The 22,252-nt window shown below is 38.4% G+C and overlaps 1 protein-coding gene across 1 annotated transcript in view; it reads right to left on the bottom strand.

The window, feature by feature from the left end:
* Positions 1 to 849: 849 nt before the first annotated feature.
* The window catches only part of GSTCD (glutathione S-transferase C-terminal domain containing), a 166,607-nt gene continuing 145,204 nt past the window's right edge, over positions 850 to 22,252 (bottom strand). Inside the window, exons 13-14 of the transcript XR_009211340.1 lie at positions 1,996 to 2,058; positions 850 to 925 (exon numbers count right to left, since the gene is read on the bottom strand). The gene's annotated coding sequence lies outside the window, so the exon portion shown is untranslated. The remainder of the gene's footprint in view (positions 926 to 1,995; positions 2,059 to 22,252) is intronic.

Genomic DNA, 22,252 nt, shown 5'->3' on the forward strand with positions numbered 1-22,252 from the left:
AAAGGATGTGGTCAACTAGCTTGACTTCAACTGTCCTGGGCTATCATTTCAGGATCAGAACTTACCTCTGTCAGCAAAATAGTGTAATAGCAAAATAATGTTATCAAATTTTAATAAAGTTTGAATCACTTTAAATTAAAATATATGTAGTCTCTTAAATTTTAAATTGTTTACTTCAGTTTATTAAATTAATGGTTCCTTCTATTCAAGCAAAAAAACCATTTGTTTGAGTACATAGTTGAAAATATTTTTGAAACTTTTGAAACTTAGAATGTTTTCTCTAAGTTTTTCAGTTAAAAAGAAAATTTTAATTTTCACCTATTATTTTGATTTTGTATTCTGTGTTTGAAGCATATGTGATTGTTTTTCTTTTGAAATCCAGTTTCAATGTCAGTGTATCATTGGATTAGTGTTTTATGTTTGAATCCTTTAATATCAAACTTTTGTGTATAATTTAGTAGCTGTCATATTCAACCAAAAACTAAATAAAATTAGGTATTTTTTGATATTGCTCTAATACTTGAGGATACCTTATTTTAAATCCAACTATAGTTTTTAATGAATGACAACATTTTTCCAAAGTGGGTAGAAAATGTATCTATAATGTCTGATTGGACATTCATATTTGGCATACACTTATTTTTTGACCTTTATTTGTAGAGGGAATGAAAGGAAGCTGGATAAATAAGCTAAATTTTTAAGTTCCTTTTCTAGGAAAAACAATTTATAGGTCGGTGTTATCCTTGGTTTTCCAATGAGGAACCAGAGACCGAGAGAGGTTAAGTAACTCACCCAAGGTCACACAGCTAGTAAACGGCAAAGTCTGGTTTCTAATTCAGGTCTGTCTAATTCCAAAGCCTGGGCTCAGTCTACCACACCCTGTGGCCTGATGGTTTCACAGACTGCAGATTCACAGCACATATTGCTAGGGCGGAAGAAAATGTAGGCTTGAATTAGTTATAGCACAATTTAATTTAAAAGCTCCATTTTGAGTGTATGTGTATGTATGAGCATGCTGGGGTGACAGGGAAGTGATTTTCTCACTCTATTTCTATAACTGGACAACCCACTTTCTCCTATAAAAGAGGAAAAATAGATATTGGCAACAGAGCTTTGTGTAGTAAACTCACATTCAGTTTGAATTATCATAGCTAAAGTAAACTCACAGACATTGTAGTATGATTATACAAAAATAACAACATACAAACAATTCTATTTCTGAGTATTCTAGGGTTGACAGTATTGAAAATAGGGTAAAAAGGAACATAGTTTTACATTTTGGGATTCTGGAGACTTTCTTACTGGGGAAAGGCCTCAAGGTCATTTATACACAGCCAACTGGGTAAAAAGTGAGGGCTAAAAATAGGTATGCTACAGCATCATCTGTACATTAAGGTGGAGAGTCAGGGGTGGAACTATTTAAAACCAACACATTCATATGGCCTCTCAACCAAAATGTAACACATATATAATAACTAAAGTAGTGTATCAAGACCTAGTCCTTTCTTGAAGGACTACACACAGAAGCATTTGAGCTAGATGCTCACATTCTTCCCCCTGTTATTTTCTCAGAGCCTAGCTCCAGGTCCTAGCAGTTTTCTTCTTCTTAAGTGAATTGCCCTAGAGAGAGAACAAGCGCATGTCTGCTTTTTTGTGTTTTTTTTTTGAGACAGGCTCCTGCTCTGTCGTTCAGGCTGGAGTGCAGTGGCACAATCTTGGGTCACTGCAACCTCCACCTCATGCCTCAGCCTCCCGAGTAGCTGGGACTACAGGCAGGTGCCACCATTCCTAGCTAATTTTTGTACTTTTTGTAGAGACGGGGTTTCACCGTGTTGGCCAGGCTGGTCTCGAACTCAGGCCTCAAGTGAAATGAAAATTTTCTAAGCAGGAAGGATGCTCACATACGTCTGTATTTTATGAGGTGGGAAATCCTTTCCAGAAGCTGTAAGCAAACTTCTCCTTATCTCTCATCCCCAGGCAAGAACCTAGACTCACCATTGGTAAAAGAGAACAAGATTGCCATGACTGGTTTAGGTCAATCATAACTCATCCTCTGTTCTATTGGCAAAAAAGAAGGAGAATGGCTATTGGGTGGGCAAACACCAGTGATTGCTACAATATTAACTGTGTCTTAAAATCTGCCCAGAAATTTTCTGTCTATACTTAAGTAAATAAGTTATAAATAGTATATAATGTAATACATGTCATTATGTAACTATTGACATAGTATTATGCTTTTATAATGTTAATATAATTTATGCTCATATATGTATGTGTATATATATATATATACACACAAATATTCACAAATAATAATTGCCTAAGTATCTTGCATTTTTTTGTATAAATGGGGTACCCTGTGCATAATGTTCAGCATATAACTAACATGTAGTGTTTTATCAATGCAAATTACTATTAATCCTATTAATACTTACAGTCTTTAAGACAATTTAAAAAAGAATGAGGATCATTTTCTTGCAGATACTAAATTTTACTTTATTGGTACTTTAAAAACTATGTGAACACATTTATTTGGAGCTATTGAATATTTTTGAAGATAGTAACCACAGAGCTCCTTTTAAAAGATAGAAGAATTACTGTAGTCAGCAGCAAATTCCATTTGAACAGAGTAAAATAATTTTGTGATATCAGCTAGGTGACTAAATGTTTACTTTCTGATGAATATCTAGGCACAAATGTTTTCTAATCATGTTAATATGCAGGCAGAAGTAAGAGGGTTAGGTATTAAACATTTTTTGCATATTTTCACAAAATATTATGTTTGCAAGTGAATTTTAAATTACTATCAGATTTCAGGAGGAAAAAATGACTTCACTACTATTTGCCTAATTTATGCTGCATGGAGATAAGAGTTGTTTGAGAAATTCTTATGGAAGAGAAGGTCGATATAGATACTTCTTTTCAAGTATTGGGCATAATTGGATGAATGCCTGTAGAAAAGAAAGGACATGAAGGAAGAAACTCTCCTTAGTTACCTTGTGACAGTATCCTGATCAAGGGTCTAAGGGTGGGCATGAGCTGTGGTGCGCCCACCCTTAGAATGTCCTGCAGCCTACACAGAGCTGAACTCTCATAGTCCTTCAGGCCAGGCTATAGATTAGTTTTTGCCTTTTTTGGTAAAAACTTTTTCTTTTAGTTCCATTTCTCATTTCTTGTCATTTGTCCCCAAATGTATTGCTAAGTGTGAAAATATTACGATTATATATGACAAGTTATTTAATCTCTCAGACTTAAAGTTGGTCAATTTCTAAACACAGTAGTAGAACTAGATTATGGCTAAATGCTCCTCCAGATCTAACATTGTAAGTAACAGATTAGAGTTTGTGGAAGTAACTGGTCATCGGAATCATCCGAAGGAATTTCTAAAAATATAAATTGCTAGACTCTACCTTTAGACATTCTGATTCATTCAGATTTCTGGAAGAAAAAATAACTTCATTACTATTTGCCTAACATAGACTGTATAGAGAAGACGAGAGTTGTTTGACAAATTCTGAGATTTGAATATTGTGATCACCACAATATTAACCATGTTTTAATATCAGCCCAGAACTATATACTTAAGTAGATATAAAAACTATTAAATTTATTATATGTGTCATATATAATTATTGATGTGTTATATTATTATAATTATATAATACATTCATTCTGTGTAGAATCTTACTTCCAATTATGAATCTCATTGTGCTACTTTAATTTGTTTTACTATGTATAAACAATGCTTTAAAAATGATTATTGAAGGTCTTGGGTTAAATGCTGGGTACACCATGTAGGGTCTTGTGTTAAATGCTGAGTACATAATAATGAATGAATGTATTAGTCTGTTCTTGCACTGCTATAAAGAAATACCTGAGACTGGGTAATATATAAAGAAAAGAGGTTTAATTGTCTCACGGTTCTGCAGGTTGTACAGGCTTCTGCTTCTGGGGAGGCTTCAGGAAACTTATAATTATGGTAGAAGGGAAAGGGGAAGCAGACTCGTCTTACATGGCTGGAGCAGAAGGAAGAGAGAGATGGGGGAGGTGCTACATACTTTTAAAACAACCAGATCTCGTGATAACTCACTATACAGTACCAAGTGGGGGATAGTGCTAAACCATGAGAACTCCACCCTCATCAGTCCATCACCTCCCACCGGGCACCACCTTCAACACTGGTGATTACAAGTTGACATGAGCTTTGGGCAAGGACACAGACCCAAACCATATCAATGAACCAGACTTAGTCCTATCTGCTCCATCCTTTACAGAAGGACTGAGATTGAACCCAGTAACCTGTGTTTAAAAAATACTCTCCAGGCAATTCTGATAGAGAATTAAAAAGATAAAATCAAAGCAGTTTATGTCTATATATTTTTAGTTTCTCTGAAGGAATCAGGGTTCCAGCAGGTAATAAGTAACATCAGGTGGCTTGTCTTAGTCTGTTCACTGCTATAACAAGATATGAAGACTGAGAAATTTATAAAGAACAAAAACTTATTTTATCACAGTTTTGGAGGCAGAGGAGTCCAAAATCAAGGCACTGGTAGGTTTGGTGTCTAGTGAGGGGTGCTGTCTTCTACCAAGATAGCACCTCTTGCTGCATTCCTACGCAACAAAAGGTGGAAAAGCAAAAGGGGCAAATGCTATGCAAAGCTTTTTAAAATAAGGCTTTAAACCCATACACAAGTGTGAAGCCCTCATGACTTAATCACCCCCTAAAGTCCCCACCTCTTAATACTATTGCATTGGCAATTGTTTCAACATGTAAATTTTGGGGGGCATATTCAGACCATAGCATGGTTCAAATGCAAACACTTTAATGCAGGGACAATGGACAGATGTGTAGGCTGAGTGAAGGGAATAAGAGGTGGTGGGGTGCAAAGACACTAGCAAAAATGGGAAGCACGTAAACTGCTTTGGGTGTAAAGGGACAAAGGTGGAAACTGCAGCCCCTGACAACTGCAACCCTAGAGGAAGGCCCCTCAGATAGTTCTTAAGACATACAGAGTGCCAGAGACATCTTCATGGACACAGAGAGCAGGGAGTAGTACCCTTGTATCTCTATTTCTTCTGTCTTCTGATTTTCTACTGATGCCTCCCAGTGTCAGCTTCTTGGGGACACTAGCTGGGCAGAAAATGGATAAGGGATGTGTGGACAATTTAAGGAACGCCCACTGACTCTCTAATCCAGCAAACTCTCTGAAAAAAAAAATTTAGAGTGGATGTTTAAAAATATACTCCATTCTTTATACATAGACTGCTTTGTAGATCCATGGCTGTCTTTAAATCTAAACCAAGTTTTTTTTGGTTGCAAACAAGTTTTTATGTTTTTACTAAATCCCAGCTGCAAGAATTATATGCTTTTTTACATTGCCACCTCTCAGGTATCGTATTACTTGTAGTAAATTGCAAGCAAAGAGCAAGTAATACAAAAAGATATTTTGGATTACCTATAAATTGCTCCCTTAATTTAGTATGGATAATTGAAAATTTGACTTTAATGATTAAAATAATAGGATTAATAAATTTTTCAATTTATGTGTACATTCCATCTTATTATGGGGAGTTGGCTATGTAGTTACAGCACCTCTATCATTAGCATGGGTGTGAGCCTGAGTCAACATTCACCCAAAGCTTGTCTTTTTGAATACGTGGCTAATTGAGAGTGCCAAAATACACTTTATAAAGTCAGCAAGAAAAAGAAGGAATCATTGCTAATGCTGCTGAAAACCTGGATGAATAATTGGCTTTGAGATGCTGCAAGATGAAGATCACAGCAGCTCAAATGTCATTGCCTAAAGGAGGACAACCAGTATTAGAAGCTGCCATTCAGTGATTTCATAAAAGGTTACCCAGAAGGATTGGTCCCCACTTCAAGCAGCACAAATGTCATTGCAAGGACCCTATGTTCTTCAAGAGCAGTAATATAAAAAGACCAAAGGCAATTTGATCCAGAATGATAGATTGAGCATCATATAAATGATTTGTACAGTCAGAAAGCAGCATGCCTTTCCCAAGAAAACAGTTGAAAAAACACTTGTGCTGTGAACACTAGTACCACAAAGCAATATACTAGTTACTAGTTATCAAAGAGTGAGGTAAAAAATTAGTAATTTTATAGTAGGAAAGCTAAATTTTTCTATTTTCATTTATTTTTCTCATGTGGAAAAGTCACCAAAAGTGTAAGGCATGAGGCAGAAAGTAAGAAAACCCATTCAATTGCATTTCATTTGCAAGTTACGATTTAAGGTAAATGTTGACCATTTGTGTCTTTGCAATTATTTTCAAGTAACGTAAGTAAACTTTATTTCTTAATAATTTCAGCTTTCACCATATGTGTAATGTTTAGGTAACCTGAAGATTAAGAAGAGATTGTTGATTAGAATTGAGTAGAAAATATGCCGTCTCCATTAGGTTACTCCTTTGCTTTTATAATCCCTGATGCCTAATAAAATCCCCAACAGGTCAAAGTTTTGCTAGTCATTACTCACATTTTTTTACCTGTTTTAATTTGCATCAGCCCATTTATTTCAGCCACAGGTAGCAAGATATCCAGAAGCACTAGTTCCTGCCCCTCCTGAGATAGTCCACATCTATTTTGTTGTGACATGGTCAAGTCTTGATTTCAAATACATTGGATTTTCCCATTTCTTAAAATAAACTCATCCATCACTCCCCTCCTCAAAGAAATGAATGGCTTCTTATTGAAAATAAGACTGTTACAGGATAATGTATTTAGAAATTCAAATTTAGCAACTTAAAGATGACCCCCCCTTTTTTTTTCCTCTTCCAAAAGCCTGAGCTTGGCGATAAGACAAAGCTATGTATAAAGGACAAGAAGGAGAGGTAAAGGGTGACTTTGGGGAAAACACAGATGAGAGGAAGATTTTCTCCAGACTACAAAAATCAGTGAATTCATTGTGAAGGCCATACAAATACATTGTAAAACAGCAGCTGCTGCTATAGCTCCTTCATTCTGGAATCCCTAGGATGGGACCAAAAAAAAAAAAAAAAAAAGATCCTGAAATGCTTCTCCTCTCCCATGACATTTGATAATAATCTTTTAATTTGCATCTGATGGCAACTGGCAATCTTCTTTCAATTGCTTTGGCACATCATCAGAGACATCCATAACTGCTTCTTACTAGTGACATAAATTTATAGTACATTTTAATATATGACTGGGAGATAGGAAAACACAGGATTGAGTATAAATTACTCTGGACTTGCATTCCACCATATCTTCTTAAGGATCATGTGCCTCTTCAAAAAAACTGTTCAAGTTTTCATTCTATTGTACATTTTCTATTACTGTTTCTAAAATTTGGTCTTGAAAAACACTTTTGATGATATTCATAGTAAAAGCCTCCAAGAACTATAGCAAGGTGAGTATAAATTCTATACAGTAAATGTCTGTACCTTTAAAAATCATTGAAGAAAAAACCTTGCAAGCACCTTGCTGATAGCTGCCAGCAACTCTTCATGAAGAATAAACACTGTCAGACTCACCTGATCTATTAGGATAAAAGTCCCAGGTAGATCAGAAAGAAGAGATAGTTATAATTTATCTTGGCTCTAGGAAGGTTAGGTGATTCACTTGTACAAGGCAATAAATTTAGAAAATATGGTCTAGACAGCGTAACTATTAGGTGAGAACACAAACTGCTAGAGGGTCAAAATATAATACAAGGTGTTTTTCAAAGTCAGATAGAAGCCTAGATTTTTGTTTTAAGTTTTCATCACCAGCCTAGATAAAGAAATAAAGTCAACCCAGACAATGTCTTAGAAAAATACATCTTAGAAAAGTGATTCAAGAAGAAATGGAAAACCTGAATATACCAATTACAATTAAGGAAATTTAATAAATAGCTTAAAATGTAACTTGTTTTCTCCCATCCCCAAATATGCTAGATGGTTTTATAGGCCAGTGAACCAAGCATTTGAGAAAAATTATCCCTGTTTTATAAAAGCAGTTCCAGGGAATAGAAAAAATATTCTTCAGATCAGTTAATGGTGCTAGAATAATCTTGATTCAAAACAGATCAGGATAATATCAGAAAGTCCAATCACACTTAGGAACAAAGATAATAAAATTAAAATTAAAAATAAAATGTTAGTAACTGGAAAAAACCTTTTCTTGAGCAAGTTAAGTTTTTCCCCAGGAATATAAAAACAATTTAGCATTATAAAATATATTAATGGAGCCTGTAATCCCAGCACTTTGGGAGGCCAAGGCGGGCAGATCATGAGGTCAGGAGATTGAGACCATCCTGGCTAACATGGTGAAACCCCGTCTCTACTAAAAATGCAAAAAATTAGCCAGACGTGGTGGCGGGCACCTGTAGTCCCAGTGATGTGTCATGATCCACCCTTATATAGAGTATATCCACCTCAAAAAAAATTTTTTATATATATATATATATATACACATATGGAATATATATATATATGGAATTACCCTCACTAAGATACCAAAGATACCAAAAGGAGAAAACCTAGATGATCACCTCAGTAGATACTAAAATTGGCAATCTGTTCATGATAAAGTAGGAATTGAAGGGAACTATCTTGTTCATATATACCATGTTCAGGAATAAGAAGACTTAAGAAGATGTCAATTCTTCCCTATTAATCTCTAAATTGAGTGCAGCTCCAGTAAAAATCCCTAAAGGCTTTTTCATGGTACATGGAGAGCAGATCTTAATTTCAGATGGAAGAGAAAAAGGACAAGAATAGCCAAGACTATTACAAGGAAGAACAAGGCAGGGCTTCTCTGTCAGACAACAAGAATTACAGAGTTTTAGGTAATTAAGAGAATGAATAATTGACCTTAATTATTCTGTTCAAATCACTTACTAGCTCTGTAAGATTTATAGCCAAGAAGAAATTGAAAATTGGGCTAGACTTGGTAGATAGCCTTAGAAATATTCGAAGACGTAGGAAATAAGACTCAAAAAGTAAAATTAGGACTGCTCAGTCTGATAATTCTAACACTACTATATAAACAATAATAAAGAAAACACAGGTTAAAAATAGTACTTTTGAAGCACATTCTAATTTAAAGCAAGGGAATTTAGTTGATAGTTGTTGTCCCTTTCTATTGACATAAGCACCTGAGAGATGCATTTTGTTTTTCCCAATATTATCTATCTATCTGTCTGTCTATCTATCTATCATCTATCTATCAATTATCTATCTATCTATCATCTATCTATCTATCTATCTATCATCTATCTATCTATCTATCTATCTATCATCTATCTATCTATCTATCATCTATCTATCATCTATCATCTATTTATGCAGGTTCTCACTCTGTCACTCAGGCTGGAGTTCAGTGGCATGATTATAGCGCACTGCAGCCTCGAATTCCTGGGCTTAAGCAATCCTCTAACCTCAGCCTCCCAAGTAGTTGGCTCTACAGGTGTGTGCCACCATAGCTGGCTAATTTATTTTTTGTAGAGATAAGGTCTTGCTATGTTGCCCAGGTTGGTCTTGAACTCCTGGGCTCAAGCAATCCTCCTGCCTTAGCCTCCCCAAATGTTGGAATTACAGGTGTGAGACACTGTGCCTAGTTTCTAAGATGCATTTTAAATGTATTAATAGCATGAAGAGTTTGTCTAAAATAGAATTTCCTTGAGGTGAGCTATGGAAAATATGCTAACGATTTACTGAGAGAGAGGATAAAGTTTTTGCTCTGGATATCTTTAAAAATCAGATTGACTTTATTCTGTCAGAAAATTTGGAAGTTTAATGAAGATGCTGGAAATTCACAATTTAGTTACATGAACTATTTCCAGTTGTGCAATCCTAGAAATAATCCAAAGATACTCTCTTATGGTAAGACTGGGGGAAAAATCAAGCTTTAGTAATTCAGGTGCATTGTTTCCTCTCTCCCCACCACCCCCTTTCATTTCCCAAAATACATACACACTTTCCCAAAGCAACTGGCTGCTCTTAATTCAGTAACAAACATGCCTCCACGTAGTCAGCTAAAAGCCTACTCAGAGTATCAGTGACATCACTCTGCATTGTGGCAGTACTGAACTCAAAATATAGTAAGAAAAGAGCAGTCACTCCATACTCAAGAATGTACTTGTTTTTTTAGTCTCATTCAACTTTAAAGTAAGTTGCGGGATGATTTGTGAGGGATCTAATATGAAAAAGTTTTAAATCAAATAACTGACATGATCATTTATAAATTTGCAGTGACAAAATATATGTATAAAAATCACTTATTACTATATATAGTCAATTCCCAGTTCTTTATGTATATAAACCATGGTTTTAATTGTCCATGGTAAATTTTAATCCTACGCTGGGTTTCCTTGCCCACCCAAGAAGTTCTAGCTTACTTTTTCTAATTACTGAGAACATTTTAAGGGATAAAGTTATTGTTCTCAACAAAATATGTGCTACATTCCAAAATTGTACTGAGTTATCAATTATTCTCAGATAATTGAGCTAGCTGTTCTATGTAAAGGAGAAAACAGCCAGCAGGAAAATTAGTCTGTAGGCTCTGCATATGTTTTCCCTCTGACTGAAACACAAGCAGATGGTGAGAAAAGATCTGTGACTGAACCTAGTTATCAGACATGTGGAAGAGCAAGGTTCTCTTTTCTTTCTTATTTATTTATTTAATTATTATACTTTCAGTTTTAGGGTACATGTGCACAACGTGCAGGTTTGTTACATATGTATACATGTGCCATGTTGGTATGCTGCACCCATTAACTCGTCATTTACATTAGGCATATCTCCTAATGCTATCCCTCCCCCCTCCCCCCACCCCACAACAGGGCCTGGTGTGTGATGTTCCCCTTACCGCGTCCATGTGTTCTCATTGTTCAATTCCCACCTAAGAGTGAGAACATGCGCTGTTTGGTTTTTTGGTCTTGTGATAGTTTGCTGAGAATGATGGTTTCCAGCTTCATCCATGTCCCTACAAAGGACATGAACTCATCATTTTTATGGCTGCATAGTATTCCATGGCATATATGTGCCACATTTTCTTAATCCAGTCTATCGTTGTTGGACATTTGGGATGGTTCCAAGTCTTTGCTATTGTGAATAGTACCACAATAAACATACATGTGCATGTGTCTTTATAGCAGCATGATTTATAATCCTTTGGGTGTATACCCAGTAATGGGACGGCTGGGTCAAATGGTATTTCTAGTTCTAGATCCCTGAGGAATCGCCACACTGACTTCCACAATGGTTGAACTAGTTTACAGTCCCACCAACAGTGTAAAACTGTTCCTATTTCTCCACGTCCTCTCCAGCACCTGTTGTTTCCTTTTTAATGATCACCATTCTGACTGGTGTGAGATGGTATCTCACTGTGATTTTGATTTGCATTTCTCTAATGGCCAGTGATGATGAGCATTTTTTCACGTGTCTTTTGGCTGCATAAATGTCTTCTTTTGAGAAGTGTCTGTTCATAAACTTTGCCCACTTTTTGATGGGGTTGTTTGTTTTTTCTTGTAAATTTGTCTGAGCTCTTTGTAGATTCTGGATATTAGCCATTTGTCAGATGAGTAGATGGCAAAAATTTTCTCCAATTCTGTAGGTTTCCTGTTCACTCTGATGGTAGTTTCTTTTGCTGTGAAGAAGCTCTTTAGTTTAATTAGATCTGATTTGTCAATTTTGGCTTTTGTTGCCATTGCTTTTGGTGTTTTAGTCATGAAGTCCTTGCCCATGCCTATGTCATGAATGGTATTGTCTAGGTTTTCTTCTAGGATTTTTATGTTATTAGGTCTAACATTTAAATCTTTAATCCATCTTGCATTAATTTTTGTATAAGGTGTAAGGAAGGGATCCAGTTTCAGCTTTCTACATATGGCTAGCCAGTTTTCCCAGCACCATTTATTAAATCGGGGATCATTTCCCCATTTCTTGTTTTTGTCAGGTTTGTCAAAGATCAGATAGTTGTAGATGTGTGGCATTATTTCTGAGGGCTCTGTTCTGTTCCATTGGTCTATATCTCTGTTTTGGTACCAGTACCCATGCTGTTTTGGTTATTGTAGCCTTGTAGTATAGTTGGAAGTCAGGTAGTGTGATGCCTCCAGCTTTGTTCTTTTGGCTTAGGATTGTCTTGGCAATGCGGGCTCTTTTTTGTTTCCATGTGAACTTTAAAGTAGTTTTTTCCAATGCTGTGAAGAAAGTCATTGGTAGCTTGATGGGGATGGCACTGAATCTATAAATTACCTTGGGCAGTATGGCCATTTTCATGATATTGATTCTTCCTATCCATGAGCATGGAATGTTCTTCCATTTGTTTGTGTCCTCTTTTATTTCGTTGAGCAGTGGTTTGTAGTTCTCCTTGAAGAGGTCCTTCACATCCCTTGTAAGTTGGATTCCTAGGTATTTTATTCTCTTTGAAGCAATTGTGAATGGGAGTTCACTCATGATTTGGCTCTGTTTGCCTGTTTTTGGTGTATAAGAATGCTTGTGATTTTTGCACACTGATTTTGTATCCTGAGACTTTATTGAAGTTGCTTATCAGCTTAAGGAGATTTTGAGCTGAGACGATGGGGTTTTCTAAATATACAATCATGTCATCTGCAAACAGGGACAATTTGACTTCCTTTCTTCCTAATCGAATACCCTTTATTTCCTTCTCCTGACTGATTGCCCTGACCAGAACTTCCAACACTATGTTGAATAGGAGTGGTGAGAGAGGGGATCCCCGTCTTGTGTGAGTTTTCAAAGGGAATGCTTCCAGTTTTTGTCCATTCAGTATGATATTGGCTGTGGGTTTGTCATAGATAGCTCTTATTATTTTGAGATATGTCCCATCAATACATAGTTTATTGAGAGCTTTTAGCATGAAGGGCTGTTGAATTTTGTCAAAGGCCTTTTCTGCATCTATTGAGATAATCATGTGGTTTTTATCGTTGATTCTGTTTATATGCTGGATTACATTTATTGATTTGCATATGTTGAACCAGCCTTGGATCCCAGGGATGAAGCCCAGTTGATCATGGTGGACAAGCTTTTTGATGTGTTGCTGGATTCAGTTTGCTAGTATTTTACTGAGGATTTTTGCATCAATGTTTATCAGGGATATTGGTCTAAAGTTCTTTTTTTCTTGTGTCTCTGCCAGTCTTTGGTATCAGGATGATGCTGGCCTCATAAAATGAGTTAGGGAGGATTCTCTCTTTTTCTATTGATTGGAATAGTTTCAGAAGGAATGGTACCAGCTCCTCCTTGTACCTCTGATAGAATTCGGCTGTGAATCCATCTGGTCCTGGACTTTTTTTGGTTGGTAAGCTATTAATTATTGCCTCAATTTCAGAGCCTGTTATTATTCGTCTATTCAGAGATTCAACTTCTTCCTGGTTAAGTCTTGGGAGGGTGTATGTGTTGAGGAATTTATCCATTTCTTCTAGATTTTCTAGTTTATTTGCGTAGAGGTGTTTGTAGTATTCTCTGATGGTAGATTGTATTTCTGTGGGATCGGTGGTGATATCCCCTTTTTCATTTTTTATTGCATCTATTTGATTCTTCTCTCTTTTCTTCTTTATTAGTCTTGCTAGCGGCCTTTCAATTTTGTTGACCTTTTCAAAAAAACCAGCTCCTGGGTTTATTGATTTTTTGAAGGGTTTTTTGTGTCTCTATCTCCTTCAGTTCTGCTCTGATCCTAGTTATTTCTTGCCTTCTGCTAGCTTTTGAATGTGTTTGCTCTTGCTTCTCTAGTTCTTTTAATTGTGGTGTTAGGGTGTCAATTTTAGATCTTTCCTGCCCTCTCTTATGGGCATTTAGTGCTATAAATTTCCCTCTACACACCGCTTTAAATGTGTCCCAGAGATTCTGGGATGTTGTGTCTTTGTTCACATTGGTTTCAAAGAACATCTTTATTTCTGCCTTCATTTCGTTACATACCCAGTAGTCATTCAGGAGCAGGTTGTTCAGTTTCCATGTAGTTGAGTGGTTTTGAGTGAGTTTCTTAATCCTGAGTTCTAGTTTGATTGCACTGTGGTTTGAGACAGTTTGTTATAATTTCTGTTCTTTTACATTTCCTGAGGAGTACTTTACTTCCAACTATATTGTCAATTTTGGAATAAGTGTGGTGTGGTGCTGAGAAGATTGTATATTCTGTTGATTTGGGGTGGAGAGTTCTGTAGATGTCTATTAGGTCTGCCTGGTGCAGAGCTGAGTTCAGTTCCTGGATATGCTTGTTAACTTTCTGTTTCGTTGATCTGTCTACTGTTGACAGTGGGGTGTTAAAGTCTCCCATTATTATTGTGGGGGAGTCTAAGTCTCTTTGTAGGTCTCTAAGGACTTGCTTTATGAATCTGGGTGCTCCTGTATTTGGTGCATATATATTTAGGATAGTTAGCTCTTCTTGTTGAATTGATCCCTTTACCATTATATAATGGCCTTCTTTGTCTCTTTTGATCTTTGTTGGTTTAAAGTCTATTTTATCAGAGACTAGGATTGCAACCCCTCCCTTTTTTTGTTTTCCGTTTGCTTGGTAGATCTTCCTCCATCCCTTTATTTTCAGCCTATGCGTGTCTCTGCACGTGAGATGGGTTTCCTGAATACAGCACACTGATGGGTCTTGACTCTTGATCCAATTTGCCAGTCTGTGTCTTTTAATTGGAGCATTTAGCCCATTTACATTAAGGTTAATATTGTTATGTGTGAATTTGATCCTGTCATTATGATGTTAGCTGGTTATTTTCCTCATTGACTGATGCGGTTTCTTCCTAGCATCGATGGTCTTTACAATTTGGCATGTTTTTGCAGTGGCTAGTACCGGTTGTTCCTTCTTTCCATGTTTAGTGCTTCCTTCAGGAGCTCTTGTAGGGCAGGCCTGGGAGTGACAAAATCTCTCAGCATTTGCTTGTCTGTAAAGTATTTTATTTCTCCTTCACTTATGAAGCTTAGTTTGGCAGGATATGAAATTCTGGGTTGAAAATTCTTTTCTTTAAGAATGTTGAATATTGGCCCCCACTCTCTTCTGGCTTGTAGAATTTCTGCCAAGAGTTCAGCTGCTAGTCTGATGGGCTTCCCTTTGTGGGTACCCCGACCTTTCTCTGTGGCTGCCCTTAACATTTTTTCCTTCATTTCAACTTTGGTGAATCTGACAGTCATGTGTCTTGGAGTTGCTCTTCTCGAGGAGTATCTTTGTGGTGTTCTCTGTATTTCCTGAGTTTGAATGTTGGCCTGCCTTGCTAGATTGGGGAAGTTCTCCTGGATAATATCCTGCAGAGTGTTTTCCAACTTGGTTCCATTCTCCCTGTCACTTTCAGGTACACCAATCAGATGTAGATCTGGTCTTTTCACATAGTCTCATATTTCTTGGAGGCTTTGTTTGTTTCTTTTCATTCTTTTTTCTCTAAACTTCTCTTCTCGCTTCATTTCGTTCATTTGATCTTCAATCACTGATACCCTTTCTTCCAGTTGATCAAATCAGCTACTGAAGCTTGTGCTTTTGTCATGTAGTTCTCGTGCCATGGTTTTCAGCTCCATCAGGTCCTTTAAGGACTTCTCTGCATTGGTTATTCTAGTTAGCCATTCGTCTAATCTTTTTTCAAGGTTTTTAATTTCTTTGCCATGGGTTCGAACTTCCTCCTTTAGCTCAGAGAAGTTTGATCATCTGACACCTTGTTCTCTCAACTCGTCAAAGTCATTTTCCTTCTAGTTTTGTTCCGTTGCTGGTGAGGGGCTGCATTCCTTTGGAGGAGGAGAGGCGCTCTGATTTTTAGAATTTTCAGTTTTTCTGCTCTGTTTTTTCCCCATCTTTGTGGTTTTATCTACCTTTGGTCTTTGAAGATGGTGATGTACAGATGGGGTTTTGGTGTGGATTTTCTTTCTGTTTGTTAGTTTTCCTTCTAACAGTCAGGGCCCTCAGCTGCAGGTCTGTTGGAGTTTGCTGGAGGTCCACTCCAGACCCTGTTTGCCTGGGTATCAGCAGCGGAGGCTGCAGAACAGTGAATATTGGTGAACAGCAACTGTTGCTGCCTGATCGTTCCTCTGGAATTTTTGTCTCAGAGGGGTACCCGGCCGTGTGAGATGTCTGCCCCTACTGGGGGGTGTCTCCCAGTTAGGCTACTCGGGGTTCAGGGACCCACTTGAGGAGGCAGTCTGTCCGTTCTCAGATCTCAAGCTGTGTGCTGGGAGAACCACTACTCTCTTCAAAGCTGCCAGACAGGGATATTTAAGTCTGCAGAGGTTTCTGCTGCATTTTGTTTGGCTATGCCCTGCCCCCAGAGGTGGAGTCTATAGAGGCAGGCAGGTGTCCTTGAGCTGCGGTGGGCTTCACCCAGTTCAAGCTCCCAGGACTCTTTCTTTACCTACTCAAGCCTCAGCAATGGCGGGCACCCCTCCCCCAGCCTTGCTGCCACCTTCCAGTTTGACCTCAGACTGCTGTGCTAGCAATGAGCGAGGCTCCGTGGGCGTAGGACTGTCTGAGCCAGGCGCGGGATATAATCTCCTGGTGTGCCATTTGCTAAGACCGTTGGAAAAGCGCATTATTAGGGTGGGAGTGTCCCGATTTTCCAGGTGCAGTCTGTCATCCGTTTCCTTGTCTAGGAAAGGGAATTCCCTGACCCCTTTCACTTCCCGGGTGAGGCGATGCCTCGCCCTGCTTCGGCTCACACTTGGTGTGCTGCACCCACTGGCCTGCACCCACTGTCTGACAATCACCAGTGAGATGAACCTGGTACCTCAGTTGGAAATGCAGAGATCATTTGTCTTCTGCATCGCTCAGGCTGGGAGCTGTAGACTGCAGCTGTTCCTATTCGGCCATCTTGGAATCACCTTAACCTCCCTTTTCTTATTAAAGATGTACTAGTGACAGAGAAGTGGCATGCCCTACAGACTGCACATTTCACTGTCTTATTCCCTTGATGGTCATTCAGTATCACTCATTCAACAGATATTTATTAAGCACCTAGTTTGAGACATGCTCTATGCTGGGCCAGATTTATGATGGTAAATATCAAACTAACATTTTTTGAGAAACTTCTCTCTTCACTTCGGCATAAACTCACTCAAAAAAGCCCTTTTGCTTTTTTCTTCATGGACAGGGAATATAATTGACCAGCATCCTCTTTATAAAAACTATTCAGATGACATAAGGCAGTAACTGTTACTCCTTTATGTTCTTTAGCATTTGATTTGCTCAGTCTATTTTAAGGACATTAAGCAAAATAAAACAATACAAACCAAAGCAACAGAATTCCCCACATGAAAGAGATTAAAATATATTACTCATTCTGTATTTATTGAATTCCTACCATGTACCTGACACCGAATTAAGTACTGAGAGTATAATGGTGGATAAAATGGACTGCTTGGAGCTTACATTCTAGTGAGGAAGACAAAATAAATATATACACAAATGTATTGTGAGGAAATAGAGAGTAACTGGGAGAGAACACTTTTGTTGGACGGAAAGGCTTCTTCTTGTATGTGACAGCAACTAACACAATATCTGACTCACTGGAAATTTTCGAGACTTTTTAGATGAGTCATCCACTAAATATACTCTTCTGTTTGCTGCTGAATTTTGTTTTCTTGTTTGATTTTATACTGTTGTTATTGAGATCAGATAAACCATGTCTAAAAGCAAGCAAACAAACAAAAAACCGAAAGCAAATGAACAAAACCTTGCTTTCCTATAGTGCTATGAAAAAGGAGTTTTACAAAAGCACATAACTTTTTGTGTAAATATTGGTAGAAAATATTTTAATATTTGGCTAAGTTCTTACTGCAGAACATTGAATTATATTATAATGTTTTTGCTTCCTTTAGGTTAGTGATATTTAATGTTTTGGGTCATGGATCATTTTAGGAATCTAATTAAAATTATGGTCCATCTCTTCAGGAAAATCCATACATCTGTATTTTTGAAAAACTTGGTACAATTTCAGGAGAGCTCATACCTTCTATGTATCTCAGTTCAAAAACCCTTAACATGATTACCAAACAGAAAACAGCCCACTGGATGTAAAAATTTAATAGAAAGCTGCAATAATTGAGTGAGTGTGGTTCTGGTATAAGAACAGACTGTGGGAAACACCAGCAAGATGGCTGAATACATACAGCTCCAGTCTGCAGCTCCCAGCGAGATCAATGAAGAAGGCAGGTAATTTCTGCATTTCCAGCTGAGGTACCCGTTCATCTCACTGGGACTGGTTAGATGGTAGGTGCAGCCCATGGAGGGCGAGCAAAAGCAGGGTGGGGTGTCGCCTCACCCAGGAAGCACAAGGGGTTGGGGAACTCCTCTTGTTAAGGGAAGCTGTGAGGGACTGTGCTGTGAGGGACGGTGCATTCCAGCCCAGATATGATGATTTTCCCATGGTTTTTGCAACCCACACACCAGGAGATTCCCTCAGGTGCCTATACCACCAGTGCTCTGGGTTTCAAGCACAAAACTGGGTGGCTGTTTGGGCAGACACTGAGCTAGCTACAGTTTTTTTTTTCATACCCCAGTGGCACCTAGAACCCCAGCAAGACAGAACCATTCACTCCCCTGGAAAGGGGACAGAAGCCAGGGAGCTGAGTGGTCTTGCTCAGTGGGTCCCATCCCCACAGAGCCAAGCAAGCTAAGATCCACTGGCTGGAAATTCTCGCTGCCAGCACAGCAGTCTGAAGTTGACCTGGAACACTCAAGCTTGGATGGGGGAGGGGCGTCCATCATTACTGAGGCCTGAGTACGTGGTTTTCCCCTCACAATGTAAACAAAGCCTCAGGGAAGGTTAGACTGAGCAGAGCCCACCACAGTGCAGCAAAGCCACTGTAGCCAGACTGCTTCTCTAGATTCCTCCTCTCTGGGGAGGGCATCTCTGAAAGAAAGAGAGAAGCTCTAGTCAGGGGCTTATAGATAAAACTCCTATCTCCCTGGGACAGAGCACTTGGGGGAAGGGGCAGCTGTGGGCATAGCTTCATCAGACTTAAATGTTCCTGCCTGCTGGCTCTGAAGAGAGCAGCAGATCTCCCAGCACAGTGCTTGAGCTCTGCTAAGGGACAGACTGACTCCTCAAGTGGGTCACCGACCCTTGTGCCTCCTCACTAGGAGACACTTCCCAGCAGGGGTCAACAGACACCTTATACAGGAGAGCTTCAGCTGGCATCTGGTGGGTGCCCCTCTGGGAGGAAGCTTCCAGAGGAAGGAGAAGGGAGCAATCTTTGCTGTTCTGTAGCCTCCACTGGTGATACCCAGGCAAACAGGGTCTGGAGAGGACCTCCAGAAAACTCCAGCAGATGGACCTAACAGTTAGAAGGAAAACTAACAAACAGAAAGCAGTAACATCAACATCAACAAAAAGGACACCCACACAAAAACCCCATCCAAAGGTCCTCAGAATCAAAGACCAAAGGTAGATAAATCCATGAAGATGAGGAAAAACCAGCATGCCTCTTCTCCTCCAAAGGATCACAACTCCTCCCAGCAAGGGAACAAAACTGGACAGAGGATGAGTTTGACGAATTAACAGAAGTAGGCTTCAGAAGGTGGGTAATAACGAACTCTTCTGAGCTAACGAAGCATGTTCTAGTCAGATGCAAGGAAGCTAAGAACCTTGAAAAAACGTTAGAGGAATTGCTAACTAGAATTACCAGTTTAGAGAAGAACATAAATGACCTGATGGAGCTGAAAAACACAGCACAAGAACTTCGTGAAGCGTACAAAAGTATCAATAGCTGAATCGATCAAGAAGAAGAAAGGATATCAGAGATTTAAGATCAACTTAATGAAATAAAATGTGAAGACAAGATTAGAGAAAAAAGAATGAAAGGAATGAACAAATCCTCTAAGACATATGGGACTATGTGAAAAGACCAAACCTACATTTGACTGGTGTACCTGAAAGTAAGGGGGAGAATGGAACCAAGTTGGAAAACACACTTCAGGATATTATCCCAGAGAACTTCCTCAACTTAGCAAGACAGGCCAACCTTCAAACTCAAGAAATACAGAGAACACCACTAAGATACTCCTCAAGAAGAGCAACCCCAAGATACATAATCATCAGATTCATGAAGGTTGAAACAAAGGGAAAAATGTTAAGGGCAGCCAGAGATAAAGGTTGGGTCACCTACAAAGGGAAGCCCATCAGACTAACAGCTGATCTCTCTGCAGAAACCCTACAAGCCAGAAGAGAGTGGGGGCCAACATTCAACATTCTTAAATAAAAGAATTTTCAATCCAGAATTTCATGTCCAGCCAAACTAAGCTTCATAAGGAGAAATAAAATCCTTTACAGACAAGCAATTGCTGAGGTATTTTATCACCACCAGGCCTACCTTAAAAGAGCACCTGAAGGAAGCACTAAATATGGAAAGGAAAACTGGTACTAGCCACTGCAAAAACATACCAAAATATAAAGACCAATGACAATGAAGAAACTGCATCAATTAATGTGCAAACTAACCAGCTAGCATCATGATGACAGGATCAAATTCTCACATAACAATATTAACCTTTGGCCAGGAGCGGTGGCTCACGCCTGTAATCCCAGCACTTTGGGAGGCTGAGGCAGATGGATCATGAGGTCAAGAAACTGAGATCATCCTGGCCAACGTGGTGAAACCCCATCTCTACTAAAAATACAAAAAAATTAGCTGGGCATGGTGGCACGTGCCTGTAGTCCCAGCTTCTTGGGAGGCTGAGGCAGGAGAATTGCTTGAACCTGGGAAGCAGAGGGAGTTGAGATTGTACCACTGCACTCCAGCTTTATGACAGAGTGAGACTCTGTCTCAAAAAATAAAACAAAAGAAACAAACAAAAAAACCAGTATTAACCTTAAATGTAAATGGGCTAAATGCCCCAATTAAAAGTCACAGACTGGCAAATTGGATAAAGAGTCAAGAACCATTGGTGTGCTGTATTCAGGAGACCCATCTCACGTGCAAAGACACACATAGGCTCAAAATAAAGGGATGGAGGTATATTTACCAAGGAAATGGAAAGCAAAAAAAAAAAAAAAAAAAAAAAAAAGCCTGGGGTGCAATCCTCGTCTCTGATAAACAGACTTTAAACCGATAAAAATTAAAAAAGACAAAGAAGGGTATTACATAACGGTAAAGGAATCAATGCAAAAGGAAGAGCTAACTATCCTAAACATATATGCACCCAATACAGGTGCACCCCAGATTCATAAAGCAAGTTCTTAGAGACCTACAAAGAGACTGAGACTCCCATAATAATAGTGGGAGACACACTATATTAGACTCCCACAATAATAGTTGGAGACTTTAACACTCTGCTACCAATATTAGCCAGATCAATGAGACAGAAAATTAACAAGGATATTCAGGGCTTTAACTCAGGTCTGGACCAAGTGGAACTAATAGACATCTACAGAACCCTCCACCCCAAATCAACAGAATATACATTCTTCTCAACAACACATAGCACTTATTCTAAAATTGATCATGTAATTGGAAGGAAAATGCTTCTCAGCAAATGTAAAGGAATAGAAATCATAACAAATAGTCTCTCAGACCACAGCGCAATCGAATTAGAACTCAGGATTAAGAAACTCACTCAAAATAGCACAACTACATGGAAACTGAACAAACTGCTCCTGAATGACTACTGGGTACATAATAAAATTAAGGCTGAAATAAATAAGTTCTTTGAAACCACTGAGAACAAAGACACAATGTACTAGAATCTCTGGGACACAGCTAAAGCAGTGTGTAGAGGGAAATTTATAGCACTAAATGCCCACAAGAGAAAGCGGGAAAGATCTAAAATCGACACCCTAACATCAAAATTAAAAGAATTAGAGATGCAAGAGCAAACACATTCAAAAGCTAGCAGAAGACAAGAAATAACTAAGATCAGAGCAGAACTGAAGGAAATAGAGACACAAAAAACCCTTCAAAAAAATCAATGAATCCAGGAGCTGGTTTTTTAAAAAGATTAACAAAATAGATAGACTGCTAGCCAGACGAATAAAGAAGAAAAGAGAGAAGAATCAAATAGACACAATAAAAAATGATAAAGAGGATATCACCACTGATCCCACAGAAATACAAACTACCATCAGAGAATACTATAAACACCTCTATGCAAATAAACTGGAAAATCTACAAGAAATGGATAAATTCCTGAACACATACACTCTCCCCAGACTAAACCAGGAAGAAGTTGAATCCTTGAATAGACCAGTAATAAGTTCTGAAATTGAGGCAGTAATTAATAGCCTACCAACCAAAAAAAGCCCAGGTCCAGGCAGATTCACAGCTGAATTCTACCAAAGGTACAAAGAGGAGCTGGTACCAT

This window comes from Hylobates moloch, unplaced genomic scaffold (assembly GCF_009828535.3).
Source record: "Hylobates moloch isolate HMO894 unplaced genomic scaffold, HMol_V3 SCAFFOLD_2, whole genome shotgun sequence".
In the NCBI taxonomy this organism is placed as follows: domain Eukaryota; kingdom Metazoa; phylum Chordata; class Mammalia; order Primates; family Hylobatidae; genus Hylobates; species Hylobates moloch.